Genomic DNA, 20252 nt, shown 5'->3' on the forward strand with positions numbered 1-20252 from the left:
CTGTCTTGTGGACGTCCATTTATGCAGAGAAAGAAAGCCTCTTTCGTAATTGCTAAATATTTCAGTAATGGCACAAGTAAAGGACAAGCTTTGAAAATATTAAGATGAAATTTTCTGACTTAAATCATCCATCATGATCCTCAAGCTTTCCAGCATTTAAAGCCCTTGCTCAGACAATCATTCCTTCTCCCTCCTGTGTCTTTAACCTCCCTACTAGATTCTTTCTCCAATGAGTCTATAAAAACCCCCAACAGTAAAACCTCCCTGGACCCCACACCCTCTTCCAGACCTCCCATCATGCCCTTCACCTTAACATCAATCTCCTCCCAAAGCCACCTGTGTGTGCCATCGGCACTTCCCAGCCTCCCTCACCCTCCAGCCCTGCTCTCCCTTCCCCTGCAAGCTCTCTGAGCATAACCATGGAGGATGGCCCAGGGCTTCCTGCAAACAGGCATCGCAAAGCCCGGCCTTCCACAGCCTCTCCCCTCCGTGTGACCCTGCCAGGCTCTGCTTCATTCTGCAGTACTTTCTTCCCCAGCCCCTCTGGTTTCCTTCCTTCCTCTGGGGCTTCTTCTTCTCCTCTAACACCAGAGTTTCTCAAGATGCATCCAGCTCTGACCTTGCTCTCTCTCCCTAGATGACCTTACCCTGCCTTTAGCTTCAAGTGTGATGTGTGCTGTTGGCATTGTCTAATGAAATACCAGCTCAGGAGGAAGACTCTTTCCTTGTTCATCAAGTGTCAGCCACATTTTTCTCAGTCCTCACTGAAGGAATTAGATTATAGCCCTCTCCTGAAAACCTCCAAGAATTCCTTCCTGGACGTAAACCCTTGCTCTTCCATCAGTGGCCTCCCCGTCCCACCGGGGCAAGCCCATCTACATTGTGGCAGCTCCATAGCAGATGCTCAATAAATGTTTAAGGATTCAGGCGAGGGTCCTGACAATAAAACACATTTGGTGCATAATTAGAAGACATAAGGACTTATATATTCAAACTTAAACAGAACTTCCAAAGGAAGACTTCTGTAATTTCCCTGTGTCTAGTTAAAACCTCTAGACATTTTTGTAACATAGAAAAGTAATTCTGACAACATTTAAAACGATAGAGCTACGTATGGAGGATGCTTCTGTTGTTGGACTTTCCTGGCTGTGTGGCTCTAGGAAAGTATCTTACCTTGTCTGGGCTTCAGGTTCTGCAACCACCAGGGGGAGACAATAATAGTTGTCTCTCTGAGTTACTGAGAAAACCAGATCACGTCCGTGGTGTTCAGTGGCACATAGAGTGTGTGGAATCAATGATAGTGCAAACTCATTCCCCAGGAAAAGTAAAATAAACAGTGCGGCAGGAAAAGGGGGGGGGGGACATTCGACAGAGGCACCCCCATGTACCCAGACGAGGACAACAGCGGTTTCATAAAATAAAGGAAATGCCAAAAGGCTTTCTTAACTCCCGCTAGGTAGTAATGGTTCCCCCACCGCCACGCTGACCCAACGATAAAACCAGGAGACAGACTAGTGCTGTGTTATAACCTAACAGTATTAGATCAGGCTTTCATTATATGTGGTGTTCCAGGGGACACGTGTCTTAACCTGTGGTAAATTTAAATCTGTTTAATGACTTGTATTATAACAAGCTCCTACCATAAATAAAAGTTCCCAGGGGAGGAGAGAGTCTCAGGTCCCATTACCATGTCATTCATGCTGATAACTCACAACACAAATGGACGAACTGGATGAGCGGAGTATTTATCAAACGTGTGTGTGTGTGCGTCGTGTGGTGCTGGACACTGACCAAAGGATGTCAAGGCCTGTCCCACTGGCGACGGACAAATCCCCGTTAATCCAGGCCAAGCTAGCCTCTCATGCTGCAGACCCATGCCCACGAAGCAGAGAACTATCTCCGGGAGCCCCCGGCCCTGGGTCGGCCTAAATCCAGGGCAGGCCTGGAGGAGAGACACTTCGCCTGCCCCTGCTCACAGATCAGTAGGACAACAGGTCGGGACACAGAAGTTCGGGCCAAGCGGCTGGCCAGGCCCCAGGACCCCTGCGGCACCAGTAATTTTAAGCATAAATCTCGCAGGGACTCCTGACAGACAAGCCCCCTGACAGCTATGCAATTACGGCTGATGGCCGACCTTCCAACGAGGTTCCTTTGAATTATAGGAATCTTATTAGAAGCCTCTGACCTCTTGAATTTGTGAGGTAGAAATCGCCTGAAAATCCAATACTCTTCTTTATACCAGCTCTGCAAAGAGGAGAAGAAGTGACTGTATGCAGACAGACAGACAGACAGGCATACGCCTTTCTGCACACATTTCTGGGCTCGGGGACGGGCCCCCCCTTACCAGGAGGGCTCTATTCACACCAGGACCGCCGGGGAGCACAAAGCGAATCACCCTTCTGGTCCGTGGCGCAGGCTCTGCAGAGAAAGTTCTAGTCCTCTTTAATTACAGAGCAGGAGAGGACACTCACAGGAAAGCAAACAGAAGTCAGCTGCACATACTCTGCTCCCCTGTCCCCTGGGCCTGGGAGCCACCACGTGGGGGGAGGGCAGTGGGGGGAGGGCAGTGGGGCTGACACCTGGCGAGAAGAGGGCGGGGCTTTGCTGAGGGGCGGTGCTAGCTGGGGAGGGTGGGGCCAGTGATGAGGGCTTCACAGAGGGGGTGGAGCTGGAGAGAAGGGGCGGGGCTGGGAAGGGGCGGGGTTGGTGTGGGGGAGGGGCAAGGCAGAGGAGGTATTTAACAATTTATCCTGTAAGTGTGGGGGAGGGTGTCATTTTATTTTTAATATAAAAATAAAAAAAATTAAATTAGAAAATGTAAAAGCCCCAGGGAAGATCACTGGGTCGCCTGGTGCCAGCTTGTCACATGGCCTTTAATTTCCTTTTCCTGGTGCTGTTCCATTCAGAATCCTGGGTACCAGGGCTCTGGGCCTCGCGCCCGCCCCACACCAGGCATCTGAGGAACTCGGTGTCTCCGCCCCCAATGTGTCGCCTTGCTCATCTGCATCCAGCCCGTTTATGTGATGTAAGCTGTTTGGGTTCAAGGGTGTTTCCACCAGCACAGTGTACTGGGGACTGCATTTTCTCTGGGGTGCGCAGTGAGCTCTACATCAAAGCCTGATTGAGCAGAAAATATGTGCTAATGTTCACAGCAGTACTCTATTATAGTATAAGTGTGCTTGTAAATATTCACTACATGTTATTACGCCATTTGAACCAAGAATATTGGGAGGTGAAAGGTCGGCCTAATGCTCTCTCCGGAGGCAGCAGTTTTGAATATAACCAAATGGGATAATGGTCAGGAATACCCAGAGGGGGCAATGTAACACGTCGTAAAGAATTGTGCTGTGAGTTTTAAGTTTTCAGGACAACAAAGATGCCAAGGAGATGGCTCATAAGCAGTCATTATTAATGGAATGACAAGGCTAATGTTAAGCAGAATGTCTTTGCGACAATAAATCTTGTCCCTGTGCCATTAGTACTCCTTACAACTGCAAATAGCAGTTAGGTTATAACCTAACATGGCAGAATTTTATCCTCTCAATCTCTAATGTATTTTATAATGCTGTTAAAGTCAGGAATCGCAACTGTTTAAGCTCACTTAATCTAGGAGAAGTTTAAACACGAATTTTAAATGCAAAAAACTGCTTTGATATTAGTTTTTCTTAATTAAATGATCTTTTTAAGTAGGAGATCTTTTTAAACATGCATCAGCCTGTAGTAGATGAGCATTGTTGAATTTTAAATGCCATTTGTCTATTCAGGCTCAACTTTGCCTGTTGTGATGAGTCTTTTTTTTTTTTTTTTTTAAGAAAAGAATTATCTTCATGGGAGAACCAGGTTGCACTCGTATTTGTTCAACATTCAAGCTCCTATTGGGGCCTTGGTCGATCTTTTAAAATAACTTCTTTGTATACTTTCAATATAGTTTCTTTTTAAAACTGTTAGCTCATCGTGCCATCTTATTTGACTTCCTTTAAATATAACAATACTTTGAAGAAAAGATGAACATTATGCCCTCCTTTTTTCTTCCAAAATGACCACAAGGATACTGAGTAGAAGAAGGCAGCCCTGAGCCAGAGCATACCAGTGAAGGAATCAGCAGCTGGTACAACGGGGTCTGAGCAGCTACGGCAGACCACCCGCCCCAGGCCCCCTGCAGTGATGGTCCCTGAGAAGACCACCCAAAGGGCAAGTAGTGGGGACTCCTGCTGGGAGTAGGGGGCTACCGGCCCTGCAGTTCTCTGAAAGGAAGACCCCCCTTCTTCAGTGCTTACCCTGCCTCCAATGGTACATCTAGCCTCGAAACACCTGGGACACAGGGCCACCCATACTCACAGAGTGACCTGTAGAATTTCTAACACATTCACCAAGAGCGCTCTGAACCAGCAAAAGGGCGCCACAGTGCTGCTCGTTCTGGCTAAGCGATCCTCCCCTCCTTATGAAGACCTCGCATCTCCCTTGGAACAGGGTCACGAACAGTGGACAGGTGTGACCTCTCAGAACTTTCAGTATGGCAAGACCAGCAGGTCGCTGAAGGTGAAAGCCCCCAATCCTTCTACAGCAGCTCCTTTTGGGGAAATTGTGGGTCACTGGTCAATTTCATCATGGGAATATGTCCGATAACCCTCAAGCTTCTTCCTCACTCTCTATGTCAAACGCTGCCTTTATACAAATAACTGACAACATTCGTCTATCTTTTCATAGTTTAGACACACACTCCCACACACACGACTTCATTCTGTTGTCACAACGTGAGACCATCCCATCACACAGATGAGCATACTGAGGCAGGGAGTGGCCGGGACAACATCCACCTACACAGTAAGTGGAGGTCAGGGCTCAAACCCTGGTCCTCTGAGTTGGTCTACCGCTGGGTCCAACTGCTTTCCGTCATGTGCCATGAGGTGTCACTGATTCCTAAAGTGTGAAGTCACTTTCGGATTCATGCAACTGTATCCCATTATCGATGTTAACCGAATGGTACGTTATAATTGTGATCATTCCTATTTTTTTAGAGAATAAACACAAAAATATTTTAGATTCTTTCTGACATAAATTTTCTACATATCTTTTGACTCTTCCATCAGAAAACTGTTCCTTTTTTTTAAGATTTTTTTTTAATTTATTTATTTTAATTTATTTGTCAGAGAGAGAGAGCACAAGCAGGGGGAGCGGCAGAGGGAGAGGAATAAGCAGACTCCCCACTGAGCAGGGAGCCTGAGCGGGACTCGATCCCAGGATCCTGAGATCATGACACGTGAGCACACGCATAAGGCACACACATATGCTCAAGCACACACACGTGCACACACATTGGGTCTCTAGATGTGCGTACCTGCACCGGCAAGCACAGCAGAACGTCTAGCAGGGCACACAGAGAATGCACAGCAGTAAGTCCTGAAAGGGAGACACCGGGGCGGGGGCAGGGAAGTCAGAGAGGGCTCAAGGACGATTTGACTCTACTTGATTGTTGAAAGTTCTTAAGTCCAGAGACCTTATAACAAATTACTACACAGATGAGTGTGTATCTTTCCAGATCACTGTGGCTGAAAACAATGAGCACAGGGCCTAGCTGGACCCGCATTTTGTAGAAAGTGCCCAAGTGTCCCTGGGCCTTTGCATCTCTCCAAGGAACCTCAGAACCCCGTGCTGAGCCAACCAACTTTGAGGCTGCTAGGTTGGAAGGAGAGAGCCCTCCCTCGGTTTTCAAAAGTTCTGGCTCAGCCCTGAGAGGTAGGTGTCTGAGCAGAGCCCAGGGACCCTCTGCCCAGGCCGTGACTCTGCAGGCAGGAACAGCAAGACACTGAGAGGCTGCCAGGGAGGCCCTGCCCAGCTGGGGTGAGTCTGCCGTCCACCACCCAGGGGGCTGCGCTTTAACTGAAAATTTATGTTTAATTGAAGAGTCACCTGTTCTGTGTGCGATCAGAATGCAGGCTCCCCTCAGATTTGTCATGGGGACAAGAAGTGTCGTATTGCATGTTTATTTTCTGAGAGATGGAAGTTTCATATTTAATTCATACAAGGACCCCGTGGCTAGGAAAGAAAGATTTCTAAGAGCCAGGCTCACTTGGATATTTCAAACACCCTACATCTTCATTGCAAGGGTTTCTGTCCGGTTGGTTCCTGTGCTTCTAAACGTGGCGTTCAATGGAAGGGAAGGAATTAGAAAGGCCTCATTGTCTCGAAATCATTTAAGAATTACTGTAAGCTTGAAAGCCAAATTCAAAATCAATGCCATTAAAAAAAGAATGTGCAGAAATACAATTAAGGTTAATATCTTTATGATATAACTAGCTCATATAAATGGGTAAGAGAAATGTAAATGTCCCAACAGATTAACAGGAAAAGGACAGAAACAAGCAATTCCAAGATGAAAGAATACAAATTTTAATATGAAGAAAAATATAAAATATAACTGCAAATATAACTACATGGTTAATCAAAAATGAATATTAAACATGACATACTTCTTCTGCCACCCACCTAGAAGACGTTTTTCATGGTAATGCCCAAAGCACAGATGAAATATCAGTGAAATAGGAAACATCATATATTGTTAAGTGCAAGATAAACCACAGCAGAGCTTTTGTAAAACAGTTTGGCAATAAGTGATAGGAGCCTTAAAATATTCATGCCCTTTGACCTCATAATTTTGTTCTGAAAATCCCACCAAAGAAAACTGTCTAAATATGTAAACGTTTCTATAAAGATGTTCACGGAAGTGTTATTAGTAGTAAAAATTTTAAAATAACATTTAAAATGATGAATGTCGCAAAAATAGGGAACTGGCAAAGCAAATTGCTACATTTCTTACCTTTGATGGAGTATTATGCAACCATTAAAAACTCTATTTACAAGGACAGTAGTGTAAGATTTTAAACTTCTGCTATCATCCAAGGAAACATAAAACAAATTGTAGTTTTATCTCCTGATTGGTTACAACTGAAAAACACACCTACAGAGAAAAAGAAGTCTGAAAGAGAATATATGGATAGTCATTGCATTTGGGAACAATGGATGACTTCAATGACTTTTTTTGTTTTGGATTTCCACAAAATCCCTCATGACCGTGTATTGGCTTTAACATAAACATGGAAGCAAATATTCTTCATGTTCTTCCATTTAGAAGAAACTGGAGCAGCAGGTGACAGTGGGAAGTTGGAGACCGGCCCCTCCGTACTGGTCAGGAAGCGGAAGCCACGGGGCTGTGCACGGCTCCAAGTCACAACGCTCATTAGAGAGGTGCCTCTGTAGGATTTGTCGCTCAGTGTTTGTTAATTGTATCAACTCCCATTAATTAATTAATTCTAGAGGGATATTATTTTCTAACCAGGAGCATGTCCTGGGGAAAATCACCACTTCTTTCGTTCACCCAACAAACACGCCGCAGGGCTCCAACCACAAACACAAGACAAGAAGCACTGATGGTCCCTGAACAAGTTTATCATGCCCCACGCGTGCGATACTGCCAGAGAAGAATTTTTAAAAGAAAAAATAACTTCCCGGTGAAAAACGAAGTGCCTGCCACATATAGGGATGAATGTGTTCATTTGTCGATAGGGCATGTCACTGGCGGACGGGCCGGGACGTTGGCGCACCTACAGAATGGCCCAAAATATAGTTAAGTTCTGGGGTGGCCCCACGGTGCAGGCAAGGATTGAAGAGCGCCTCCGTGGTTGGGCCGCACCCCTTCCTCCACGGCGTCGGGAGCCTCTCCTTTGGGGTCCTTTTCTCTCCATTCTGCCCCATCCCCGAGGAGGCCATGTGGGGTCAGAGGCGGGAGCCCCAAACAGGAGGGCTGGGGTCCAGGGCCCCCATCCTCCTGCTGACGGTGCAGCTGATCCTGGACATGCACCTTAGCCTTCCTCTGCCTCAGTTTCCCCATCCATAACACGACTACAGATCGTCATGACTGCACTCTTTAATTCTCTGCTTCTGGGGCTTTTTTTTTTAAGCTTAACACAATGAGAATAATTCCACTAGATCCTGTCAACTCAACCTAAATCACTAGCTGGTATAAAGATAAATTAGAAATACTAATGCTTAGCGAATACATTACTTTGTACTTCTTTTACTTAGTGAAACATTTAATTAGTATTTACTAGAAAATTACTATCAATTACTAAAAATGACTACAAATTACTAGCAAAATGGATAAATTTTCTCTCTACCACTAAAATAAATTCAATTACTAACTTTAAGTAATTGTGGGTAATTTATTTCTTGGAGGGCAGAGAGCTATAGACAAAGTGGAAAGGGATGATTAAGATGCTCAGGGTGGCTGATTTATGAGGGAAACTTAAGGAGCTATGTCTGGGTGGCTGAGCCGAGGAGGAGAGATGCACACCGCAAGACATCCACAAATAGCTCCAGCAACATGCAGATTGCTTCTGTGGCCTCGCACGGGGTGGGGGGGGGGGGGCGGCCACAGGGCCAAGGAGATCGGTTTAATCAGGGGTTTCCTGCTAAAACACAGAGAGGTTCTCTTGATGGTGAAATCTGAGACCCTGGTGTGGTGTCCCAAAGGAAGTCGGCAACACCGAGTTCTCACACAGGACAAAGGGAAAGAGAATGCTCTGCAGAATGATCCCAGAGGCTTTCAGAAGGGAAAGCGCAGATTTAGATGCCAAGTTTCAGATGATTCATTCCCCCTCAGGTTTCACCAAGAGGAAAAGTCTTCTGGCCCCATGCCAGGTCACTGCTGCTTGGGTATTTGGGGGTGGCACAGGCCCCATGGAGGCTGGGGTACTCCTACTTCATGCAGACATCTCCCGCCCAGGCCAGATCCACACCACATTCACAGCCCGAACGTGGCTGCCCAGACAGCCTCGGCACCTGATCACATTTAGAAAGCGATGACCACCCACCACTGATGCAGAAAATAAGTCACAAATGATGACTCAGATTTCCCCAGTCTGGGGAGGAGAGCAGCAGAATAGTGGATTTGGAGTCAAAAGACCTGGGTTGGATTCAAATCTGGTGCCATAGCCACAGAATGGTGTGGCCTGAGCAGAACCATTACCCCCTCTCTACAGACAATGGAATACCATTCAGCAATGAAAAGAGATGAACCATCAAGCTATGACAAGACGTGGTAGAATCTTAACTGCATGTTACTTCAAGAAGGTAATTGGGAAGGCTACTTACTGTAGGATTCCAGCCATATGACATTCTGGAAAAGGCAAAACTATATGCTAAAAAGATCAGTGGTTTTCCGGGGGGGATGAATAAATGAACAAAAGCCCCATTGCATATTATTAAATGATGCCCTCCATCCACCCCAAAGCCCCCCAGGGGCCCCCTGCTGCATCCCTTTATGACAGAGAGGATCTTCAGGGCAGTGAAACCATCCCATGAGGTGCTGTGATTGTGGATACCTGTCCTTACGCATTCATCAAAACCTATGGGACATACAGCACAAAAAGGGACCAGAAGGTAAACCGTGTGTCATAGTTAATAGAAAGTATCAATATGGAGTCTACCAACCGTAACAAAGCCACCACACCAAACAAGATGTGAACACTGGGGGAAACTAGCAGTGGGGAGACAGAAGGAAAGCTGGACCTCTCTGTACTTCCCATAAACCTAAAATTGTCCTAAGAAGGAGAATCTAAAAACCAAATAGCTGCCTCCCGTGGTGGCGTGGGCCGGATGAGGGAGAGCCTTTACATGAGGAAGTCCCCAGCACTTGGGAGGGGCAAGCAGAAGGCAGAGGGACTGCGTCTGGACGCGGGCTTGGCACCATTCTCGCTCGCTCTTCACGGGTCTGGGCCATCGGGTGTGGAGCTCACAGGCAGGACGCACAGACGGTGGCCCCAGGACGGACAGCCTCACAGGCTGCGCACCCACGGCAGAGAGGTGAGTGGGACGGGGGGTGGCGAAGCTGGTGGTGTACGAGGAGCCTTGACCTTGCAGCCCGGGCCACCACACAGCGTCCGCTGCTGGTGGGTGCAAGCTTCTTCCCGGGGCCCATCCTGCCACCATCTGGAGGCATTTCTCACCACTTCCTCCAGGGAGACCTCACACTGGGACGCGGGTGTATAAGCAGCCTCTCCTAATGCTTCTGCCTCCTGTTCACACCAGAGTAGCCCTTCAATCACCATGTCCCCGTGTCCCGGAGGACGACGCTGCCACCGGGCCATGGCGAATGGGAGAGTCTTTGAAGCATTAAAACCACACCTGAGAAGAATCTCTGTCCCTTTCACCATTTTAGTGGCAGAAGATGCACAGTAATTGATTCTCGAGAGCCACATCGACTGTGCTGAGCGGGGCATGGAGGCCGGGGGAGCGGGCTGCTGTCCTGGGGCAAGCACTTCCAGAGTGCGGGTACTGCGGGCCGAACCCACGGGCGCCCAGCACACAGATCATAAAGCGATGCAGCAGGGGGCCCCCGGGGGGCTCTGGGAGGCACGGAGGGCATCATTTAATAATACAGAATGGGGCTTTTGTTCATTTATCCTAGATTCCTGCCCACAACAGAGATAGCGAAGCAAGAAAAAAGATCCGCCTCGCAGCTATGTAGCCTGAGAAACCCATACAGACGCGGTGGGCACCAGCTCCGGCCGCCTGGTGCTCTGGGGCTGAATCAAGTCCCCAAGGTGAGTGGAATTTCTGAAAGTCCAATGAAGACATCCTAAGGTTTTGTACCGTGTCACATAATATCAGCTTAACTTTGGTGCTTCTGGAAAATGTTACCACCATCTAGAGAAATCAACCCAGACTAGTTCTGTGTAACCTGCAAAGGCACTTAAACTGGCTCTGAGTACAGCCTTAAGACAGGCTGACAGACACCCTCTGCCAACCGTTTAGTTTTGACTTAATACTGCAATTACATTCTGCAATGAAGAGGAAAATGCTCCAGTGCAGTCAATCTTTGGGTCTTAAGCTAACAGTATTAGCCATATAGAATTTGCCTAGCACAAGTTAATAAAGAAGAAGGAAAAAAAAAAAAAAAACAACACTGAATTAACCAGATAGAGTTGCCCTCTAAGTAGGCTGGGCTTTGCTTTCCCAAGGACTAAGCGGAACCCTGTGGACAGGTGTCTGTGTGGTTCTCGGTGGATGGAGAGGGGAGGAGCTGGGCCCCTGTCGCCTCACCCCACCAGCTTGCCCAGGTGCACCCCCGCTGTCTGTGGAGGGGACCTGGTTCTCCGCCTGGGCAGGGCAGGTGGCAGACTCAGGGCTGTGGCAGCTACAACCTGCTTCCTCTCCCAGAACTGGCCACCAAGGTGCTATATGTGGGCTGACTCAGCCACTGCAGAGTGCCATCTAGTAGCAGGCCTGGCCCACCTGAGCCCCTCCCCTTGTGCAAATAGAGCAAGGAATGGACTGAGCCCTCTAGCGCCCTCTGGAGGTTGCCCCCGCGCCGGCCGGTGGACAGCAGGCCATTTTTCGGGGCCAGTCCTCCTTTCCCTTCCAGTTCCACAAAGGGTCAAAGTCTTGACTTTGCTAACTCCTCCCAGCACAGCGTGGCCAGATAAGATACAGGACACCAGTTAAATGTGAATCGCAAATAAAATACAACTAATTTTGTTAGTGAAAATATGTCCCAGTACTTTTTTTAATAATATACTGTAAGTATCTTGGATATAGTTATACTCAAAAAAAAAAAAAAATCACATTTATCTGAAACTCAGATTAGTTGGAAGTCCTGTATTGTTATTTGCTAAATCTGGCAACCCCCTCCCAGACCCCTCCTGAATTCTGTTTTGGATTTCACACTGTCATTTTACAGGAGCCGTGTGTGTTGATTAAATGGACCTTTTTGGAACTTCTCATTCATGGGGTTGACACTGACCTTGATCGTTATTGAATTTGCTACAGATATTCTTCAAATCTGGTGAATCCCAAGTAAAGAGGGGCCACCAATACACCCTTAGTCAAAGTGCCCAGGCCCTGCTCCCTGCCTCATGGACCCTGTGTGCACATGCATGGTGGCCTTCTGGGAGCTCTAGATGCAAGTGAACAATATTAACACAAGTCCACAGTCCTCACCAAAATCCTCTCCGGCCAGTTGTGTTTTAGAATTCTAAATGTTTCAGATTTTAGAAAAACAGTATGGTGGGTATACCTTATATTACATAAATTATATTTATGTTACATTATGCATACTATATATAATAAACACCCCCTGTGTATGGCCTAAATACCTTATATTATGCCAGCAGGCTCCAGGACAGCATCCAACACAGGAGCGGGACTCGGGAAGCCAGTGAATGCCTAGAGCCCCCAAAGAGAAGACAATACATCTCTCCTCACCGCTCAGCTTCACTGGGAAATTGTAGGGCAAGCAATCAAGATTTCATAGCAGGAACTCTTTTATCCAGAACACTTTGCATTCTGTGAGGTTCTCCAGAAACTGTGGTGGCTGGAGGGATGAGGACCTTCGTTCTGGGATCTCTGGGAAAGCAAACCCAAGCTGAGAGGGGCAAACTGCTTCATGGACAGCCCCCCCCCGCAAAAGGCACTACTTGTGAGGGTGATGTGGAATTAGAGCTGCATCTAGGAATGTCAAAACGGTTGTCCTCATTGGCCCTCATCCTGGTGATAGAGGGACCTGCCCACCCAGCTCAGGGCCGAGCCAGCTAGAAGCTCGGAAAGACGGTGACAAGTGCCAGCTCTCAGTCACCTTGACTGTCCGCTCAACAAGCCCTCGGTGGCAGCGCGGGGCCCTGGGCTCCATGCGTTCAGACTGAGCACGTAGCATGCCGTCAATTGTGCTCAGATACGATTCTAAGTCCTCAGAGTTTACACAAGGAAGGAGCAAGGGTAAATTTCTCTATTTAATATGCTGCACCCTTTCCTTCAAATCCCTTCACACTCAGAGACTTTGTCTAAATGGACTCTTAGATAAATAGAGCGACATAATTGCTTTGATGTACCAACATATCTGAGTGTCGGGCTTATGAATACATCCTCAGTACATTGAAAGGAAGTGTGTTCAAGGAGTCATTGCTTGAAGTCAGCATCGTATCTTCTTATTTTAAAGAAACCACTCTCAGCCTCACACAATTATTATCTACAATGTCACGGTCCGACGCAGGAGAGCCGTGAGTCCCACATGGCTGTTTTTATTTTTAATTTTAATTCCCTAAAACTAAACCGATATAAAAGTCCATTCTTCCATTGCACTAGCCACATTTTAAGTGTTCAGTAACCACACGTGGCTAGTGGCTACTGCCGTGGGCAGCGCAAGCCGGCACCTTCCTACCCTGGCAGAAAGTTCTACTGGACGGTTCTGATCTACAGATTCAAGAAGTGGTCACTCTATTCCTGGCAGCTGATTTCCTTCTTTTGCTTCCCACAGGTCAAGCTGCGCCCACGTCTTTCTTGAAGTTGTTACTAAAGCTAGTGAAATAGCCAGAGGCCAGGGGGACAAGATTATACACGCTAACGTCAAGACCCGGTTAGGAGAGATTATCCTTTGGTTAACTGTCCTGGGCCTGCAGCTCGATGCCCGCACAGGCCAAGAATGAAGCCCACCTCATGAGAAAAAGAAAGCAGTGCTAGATTCTGACTTCACTCATTCAACAAACTGAAGGGTACCTATGGCACCAGCTGCCTCCTGGTGGCAAGATTCAAAAGATGTGCCAGAGCCCCTCTGTCCTTTGACATCTCAGCAGCATTTGTGACTATGGGAACCTTCCCTGACACACCTGTTCCTCCTCATCTCTGGGTTCCACATTGTCCTGCTCCTTCCCACCTCCCCGGCCCCCTCTTCTGTCTCCTTGCCATGGCACTCCACAGGCTCAGACCCTGCCCCTCCCCTGTTCTCCCTTCTCAGTGCTCCCTCCCCTGTGCTCTCTCCCTTGTGCTCCCTCCTTAGTGCTCCCTCCCCTGTGCTCCCTCCTCAGTGCTCCCTCCCCTGTGCTCCCTCCCTTGTGCTCCCTCCCTAGTGCTCCCTCCCCTGTGCTCCCTCTCCTGTGCTCCCTCCCTAGTGCTCCCTCCCCTGTGCTCCCTCCTCAGTGCTCCCTCCCCTGTGCTCTCTCCCTTGTGCTCCCTCCTTAGTGCTCCCTCCCCTGTGCTCCCTCCTCTGTGCTCCCTCTGCTATGCTCCCTCCCTAGTGCTCCCTCCCCTGTGTTTCCCCACACACACACACCCCCCCCCAGGCAATCTCCATCACTTGCAGGCACCACTCACACCTGCAGGCTGGTGGATTCTAAACTAGATCCCTCCTAAATCTCCATGCCCATTTGCCTCTGGATACCTCCCCTTGACCAGGAACCTCAGACTTGACAGGACCAAACAGAGCCATCACCTCCATCAGCGCCCTCAATCAAGACCACCTGCTCCCCTCTGTCCTCGGGCTGTTCTCTGAGCCAGGACTCTAGTGGTCACCGCCGATTCCACTCCCACCTCACCCCAAACACCCAGTCGCGGCCACGTATGGTCACTTCTGAATACTACACCTCCCCCATCTACCTACTTTTCTCCGTCCCCACTGCTCTTCTGACCTAGGCCCCTGCCGTCTGTCTCACGTATTTTGCTATATTTATGACTAGCTTTTGATTTATCCCAGGCCTGATCCCACCCCCTCTAATCTATGCTTCCCACAGTATCCAGAGAAAGCTTCCCAAAGTGCAAATCTGCTCTTGTCATTCTCCCTAAAACATCAGTAGCTCCCTACTGCCTTCAGGATAACATTCCAGCTCTCCAGAACAACCCACGGGTCTCCTGTGACAGAGACTCCCTATGCTGGGGTCAGCAAACTTCTTCTATAAAGGGCAACTGTAAATACTTGGAGCTTTGCGGGCCATATTGTTTCTGCCACTAAAACTCAACTCTGCCATCGTGGCGTGAAAGCAGCCATATGTAAACAAATGGGCATGGCTGTGTTCAATAAAACTTTATTTACACAGACAGGTGGCTGACCGGATTTGGCCCCCAGGCTGTAGTTTGATGACTTCAGCTCTGTTCTCCCGGGCCAGCCCTTGCCCCTTCTCTGTGGGGCAGACATACCAATCCCCACAGAGCCCCTAGATGCCTCTGTGCACTCTCAGGCCCAAGTCTCTGCACACATCCCTACTCTCCCGCGACCTGCTAACTCCGACTTGTCTATCTCTCAGGTGAAATACTGGTGCCCAGTTTAGGTGACACTTGCCACAGGAATCTCTTCCTAAAACCTGGACCACAGTCTGTTTTTAAGTTGTGCTTATTTCTGGAAAGTAAATATTTATTGTAGAAATATGATACTTATTGGAAAAAATATATGTATGCATATATCCTAAAACCAGGCATAACTTTGCACTTTTAATGTTTTGAAGTCTCTTTTCCAGACTTGTTTCTATTTATCTATTCATCATCTTGCTATATCTATATCTATTTTTTACATAACTTGTAAAATAACATACACAGGTTTGAAACCAGATTTTTAAATATATATTCTGAGATTTTTCTCAAGCTATTATAAATTATCCAGAAGAATAACTTGAATACCAACACAACAGTCTATCTTACTAATGCCCCAGAATCCACCTCACTGTGCCCTTTGGGGGTACTTTTAATCTTTTTTATTAGGAATAACACTCGGAGGAGCATCTTCACGCATGGAGCTTTGCACTGTGTCACTTAGCATTTCCAGAGGATTACAGATACCAAGAGACGCGCTGTGTCCGGGGTGTGCAGAAGGCCTCCCGCAAGGCCCTCCCGCCTGCCTTCCAGAGGAGTGCGCATCCTGCATCCTCAGCAGCTGCTTCTGCCAGTGCCCGGCCCTCCTCACCCTTGTGAGCATCCGATCCTGTCATTTGTTTAATCTTTGCTTAGCTGCCAGGTGAAAATGGCATCCCACTGATCTAGTTTGTTCTACCTCTGTCTCCCTGGTGAGCTCCGGTGTTTCTCCTCAAGGTTCCTGGCTGGGGACTGTTTCCTCCTGCTCTTTCACTTCAAGCACACGCTCCAAGTGTGGGTTCCAAGGTGGCTAGAGGTTCCATGTATGTCTTGGGACACTAGGTGCCCAACCGGGGCTCTGGGAAGACCGTTGAGTAGAAATGGGCTGATGGGGCACCGCTGGTGACCCAGTCTGGGGCTTTGGAAGCTACCCCACAGCAGAGACTGGGCTGATGGTGCATGTCCTTCGGGGTAGAAGAGCAAGGCACAGCATAGCCCCTAGTGGGTGCGCAACTGCAAATCTTCAGATCAAAACCAAAGTGCAAGAAATCTTGATAGCAGAGCTTGGTAACTGGAGCTCCTGGGACAATTACAGGGGTGGCCCCATTTTAGAGGCAGAAAGGAAGCCACTGGAGGTGAAGCTGGGCCCTCCAAGGGGGCCTCCTTAAAATGCATGACCAGAAGGTTCAAAGAGAGGAGATTCGGCCACATGGTGTCCATCGGGGAGGAGCCCTGTCTAAGTCACCATGTAAGTGGTGGACGGTTTTTCCCTGAAGGTGCAGCTGACAGAGAGGAGTCTGGCACTCTTAGACACCTTTGGCAAGCATGTGAATTGGTGCAGCTTTGGGGAAGCAATTTAGCAATGCCCATCAAGAGGCTAAAAACAACGAAATCCTACCCTGGAATGTCTATATGATCTTTAAAACTCTGTCGGTAGTTCTGGTGCTTCCTGCGATTGCGAATCACTGTATGGGCTATTGTACAGCCACTCAAAATGACACAGAATTTTTAATAACAGGAATGGGCTTTAGTTTGCACGTCAAACTTAAAAAGCAAAACACAGAATTATAAAAGTTTTAAAAACACATAAGGGAAACTACAAGTGACATCAAAATAGGACCTTCCAACTGAGTCATTCATTCCTTTCTTTAACAAATATTTCTGAGCACCAGCTGTGGTCTCGGCCAGCAGTTTTCAATCTTTTTGATCTCCAGATCCCTTTATACTCCCCCAAAATTATTCAGAACCACAAAGAGCTTTTGTTTATATTGGTTCTATCTACTGATATTTACCATATCAAAACTAAAATTGATCACTTTAGAAATATTTATTCATTAATTCCTTTCTCGAATAAATAAAAAATCCACAACATGCTAATACAGAGAATACATATAGAGAGTGATATTGTTTTACATTTTTGCAAATCTCTGTAAGTCCGGCTTAATGGAAGACAGCTGGATTCCCATATTTGCTTCTGTATTCAATTGGTTGTGATATCACCCTCCGTGAGGTCGTTGGAAAATTCCACCATATATTCATGACAGAATGAATGTGAAAAAGGCAAACAACGTCTTAGTTGTCCTGAAATGAGATTTGACCCACTGTTAAGGAAATAGTGTTAACCTCACAGACCCTGGAAGGGTCCTGGAAATCCCAGGAGACCCCAGATCACACTTTGAGAACCACTGATGTGAGCATTTTTGTAAGTTTTAGCTGTAAAAAAAAAAAAAAAAAAAAAAAAAAAAATTACAAAAGAAAACAAAAGCAAGTTCCTGCTCTCATTGTCTTATTTTCTGTTAGGAGAAGAAAGAAAACAGCACGTCAGCTGCAGGTGGGGAGCGCTGGGAAGAGCCGGCCGAAGGTCAGAGAGGCCGATAGCCACCGGGAGGATATTCCTCCGGGTGGCAGCTTTGGGATCTTTCTGTTTTCCTCCATTGTTCACATTTTCTATAAGGAACAGTCTGACTTTACAACTTTTTAAAATCATTTTCTAAATGCAGTCCCATTGCAAGGAGGCCTTCATCAATGCAACATCTTGAAGCAGAATTGAAGCCCTGTGTGATCCACCAGCATGTCCATCAGGTCCTCGCCAACCACTCTGCTGTTTCCATGGTCCCTGAAGAAGGGTCTGGGGACACACAGATGCTTGGGGCCAGTGTCAGCCCCCAGGAAGGGACCATCTCCTTTGGGAGACAAGCATGCAGGCAGAATTAAAATGCGTATCGTTACTCTTGTTGATACTAATTTGTTTCTGGGCCTCACCTGATGGATTTCTAGTCCCCTGGGCTCCAGCCCCCCTGAACAGAGAATGTAGCCTGACCTCAGACAGGGTCCATTTTCCCCATGGAGCCTTCAGCTCGGTCTCCTGCAAGGACTTCTGCTCTCCTTCCAGACCTGACCACATAGCTCTCTCCACTGCCCTCCCAAGGCTGTGATACCCAAGAAAAACAAGCCAGGCTTTGTGCAAATGACCCCACAAGAGTTTACTGTGTATAAACAGTAAGGGTCAATTTTCTGAATGAATCAATGAGAATGATGCACTTATTTGTGTTCCCATGTGCTTCAGCACAGAAGAGAAGAGGATCTTAAGCTTGAAGGACTGGAACTACCGTTGTACCTAGGGCCCTTGTGCCTTAGGAGCTGTATTCATTTCCCGTGACTCCCAGAACCAAGTACCACGAACTGGGTGGCTTACGACAATATAAATTCATTCTCTCGCGGTCTGGAGACCAGAAGTCCAAAATCAAGGTGTTGGTGGGACCATGTTCCATCTGAAGCCTCAAAGGAAGATCTTTCTTGCATCTTCCAGCTTCTGCTGCCTCCTGGCATTCCCTGGATCTGAGCAGTGTCCCTGGAAATTCTGCATTTGTGGTCACATGGCCTCTTCCTCTGTGTGTTGTCTGTGTCTTCTCTTCTTATAAGGACATCGATCACAACAGATCACTCCAGTATGACCCCATCTTAACTCAATTACATCTGCAAAGATCTTTTTTCCAAATAAGGGCACATTCACAGGTACGAGGGTTAGAACTTTGGAGGGACCCAATTCCACCTGTAACAGGAGCCAAACCAAGGGACGGGGAGACAAGAGGTGAGTGCAGTCAGCAAGGCCAAGAGGACCACCAAGGTCAGGGCTGCAGACAGGGCTTTGGACATGCCAACAAGGAGACCTCTGTGGAGCCTGACAAGAGCGTTGTCAGGGAGGTGAACGATTGGTCAGAGTCAGGATCGCAAGGGGTGGTTTGCGCACAGAGCTGAAACAAGACAGACAGTAATATGTCTGTCCAGAAGCTCATTATAAAGGGAAGGAGTAAAATAATGCACCAGTTTGATAATTGCACTAGATTGTGCAAGACTGAGGAAAGAATTTCATTTAGTAATGGTTTCCTTTTGTTCACCTTTGGGGAATGGGCGGCACAGCTTGACTCTATTTGTCTCTATACAAACATAAGCTCTCCAGTTATAGCCCCTGCAGTCAAGCGTTTGCTGATACTGAACTTTCTTTTCTTGAAACATTTTTTATTTACATATTTATTATTTACACGGTGAATGTATTGTCTTCATAGAAATGCCACAAAATTTAGATTTAAAAAGGTAAGAGGCCAAAAGGTAATCATAATTAACAGTTTGGTATCTATCTCTCAGAGACTTTATGTATCTGTATGGACACATGTTAATATATATTTTAGATAAATGAGTCGTAGTTGGCATAATGTTTTTGTAAATTGCTTTTTCCATTTAACAGTATATTGTGAACATTTCTTAGATCAAAACATATAACGACAGTGTGTTTGTATATACACACACACTCAGGGCACGCGTGTTATTTTAAATCTCTGCACGTTTTCCACTCTGTGGCTGTATCATAATTTAATGAACCAATTCTCTACTCCTGGGCTTCAATTTTTACCAAGCATCCTTTTTCTTTACAAATTAGTCTGGTTAAGTTTTAAGATAAATTGCTGGATCAAACAGTATCACAATTCCAGTCCTTTCTCATGTATGCATGCCCTTTCCTAAAATTAAACATATCTTACCCAAACACTACCAGCTTTGTCTGAAATTTGGGAAATCCTGCAGAGACAGGAAGGTGTGAAGCTCACAGACGGTGTCATGGGAGACCAGCCTCGGCACATCCTCACACCGACGCAGGAAGGGAAGCTGCATGCAGCGTGTGCAATCGTTTTAAACGATGCTTATTGTTTGTCAGGATTCTTTCCTAAATAAAAAAAATTAACATGAGGGAGTTTTTAAAAATGAGGACTGGTTAAATGCATAGTGAAGCATCATGCAAAGTCCATTTTGCTCTGTAAGAGAAAAAGGACGCAGAAAAGTGCCTCTCCTATGATATGATATTGCAGAGCATGTGGGATTGGTCAGAAAACAGTAGAAAAATATAAACCCAGCCTCTTCCTTGCCATGATATCCTTGCATTAATTCATGAAACTGTCCAACAAATATTTACTGAGAGACAACATCTGCAAGGCAAGATTAGACAGGCAGACAAAAGATCCTTTTTGGGACATGGGGCGCAGAGTGTGGGACATCTGGAGGTGAGGCTCAGACCCACGCACCAGGGCGGGTATCCCCGCAGGGACTCAGCGGTCAGGGCACTGTGGTAAGAGCAGATATCGTAGGGAGTG

This window comes from Phoca vitulina, unplaced genomic scaffold (genome assembly GCF_004348235.1).
Source record: "Phoca vitulina isolate PV1807 unplaced genomic scaffold, GSC_HSeal_1.0 scaffold28, whole genome shotgun sequence".
Taxonomy (NCBI): Eukaryota; Metazoa; Chordata; class Mammalia; order Carnivora; family Phocidae; genus Phoca; species Phoca vitulina.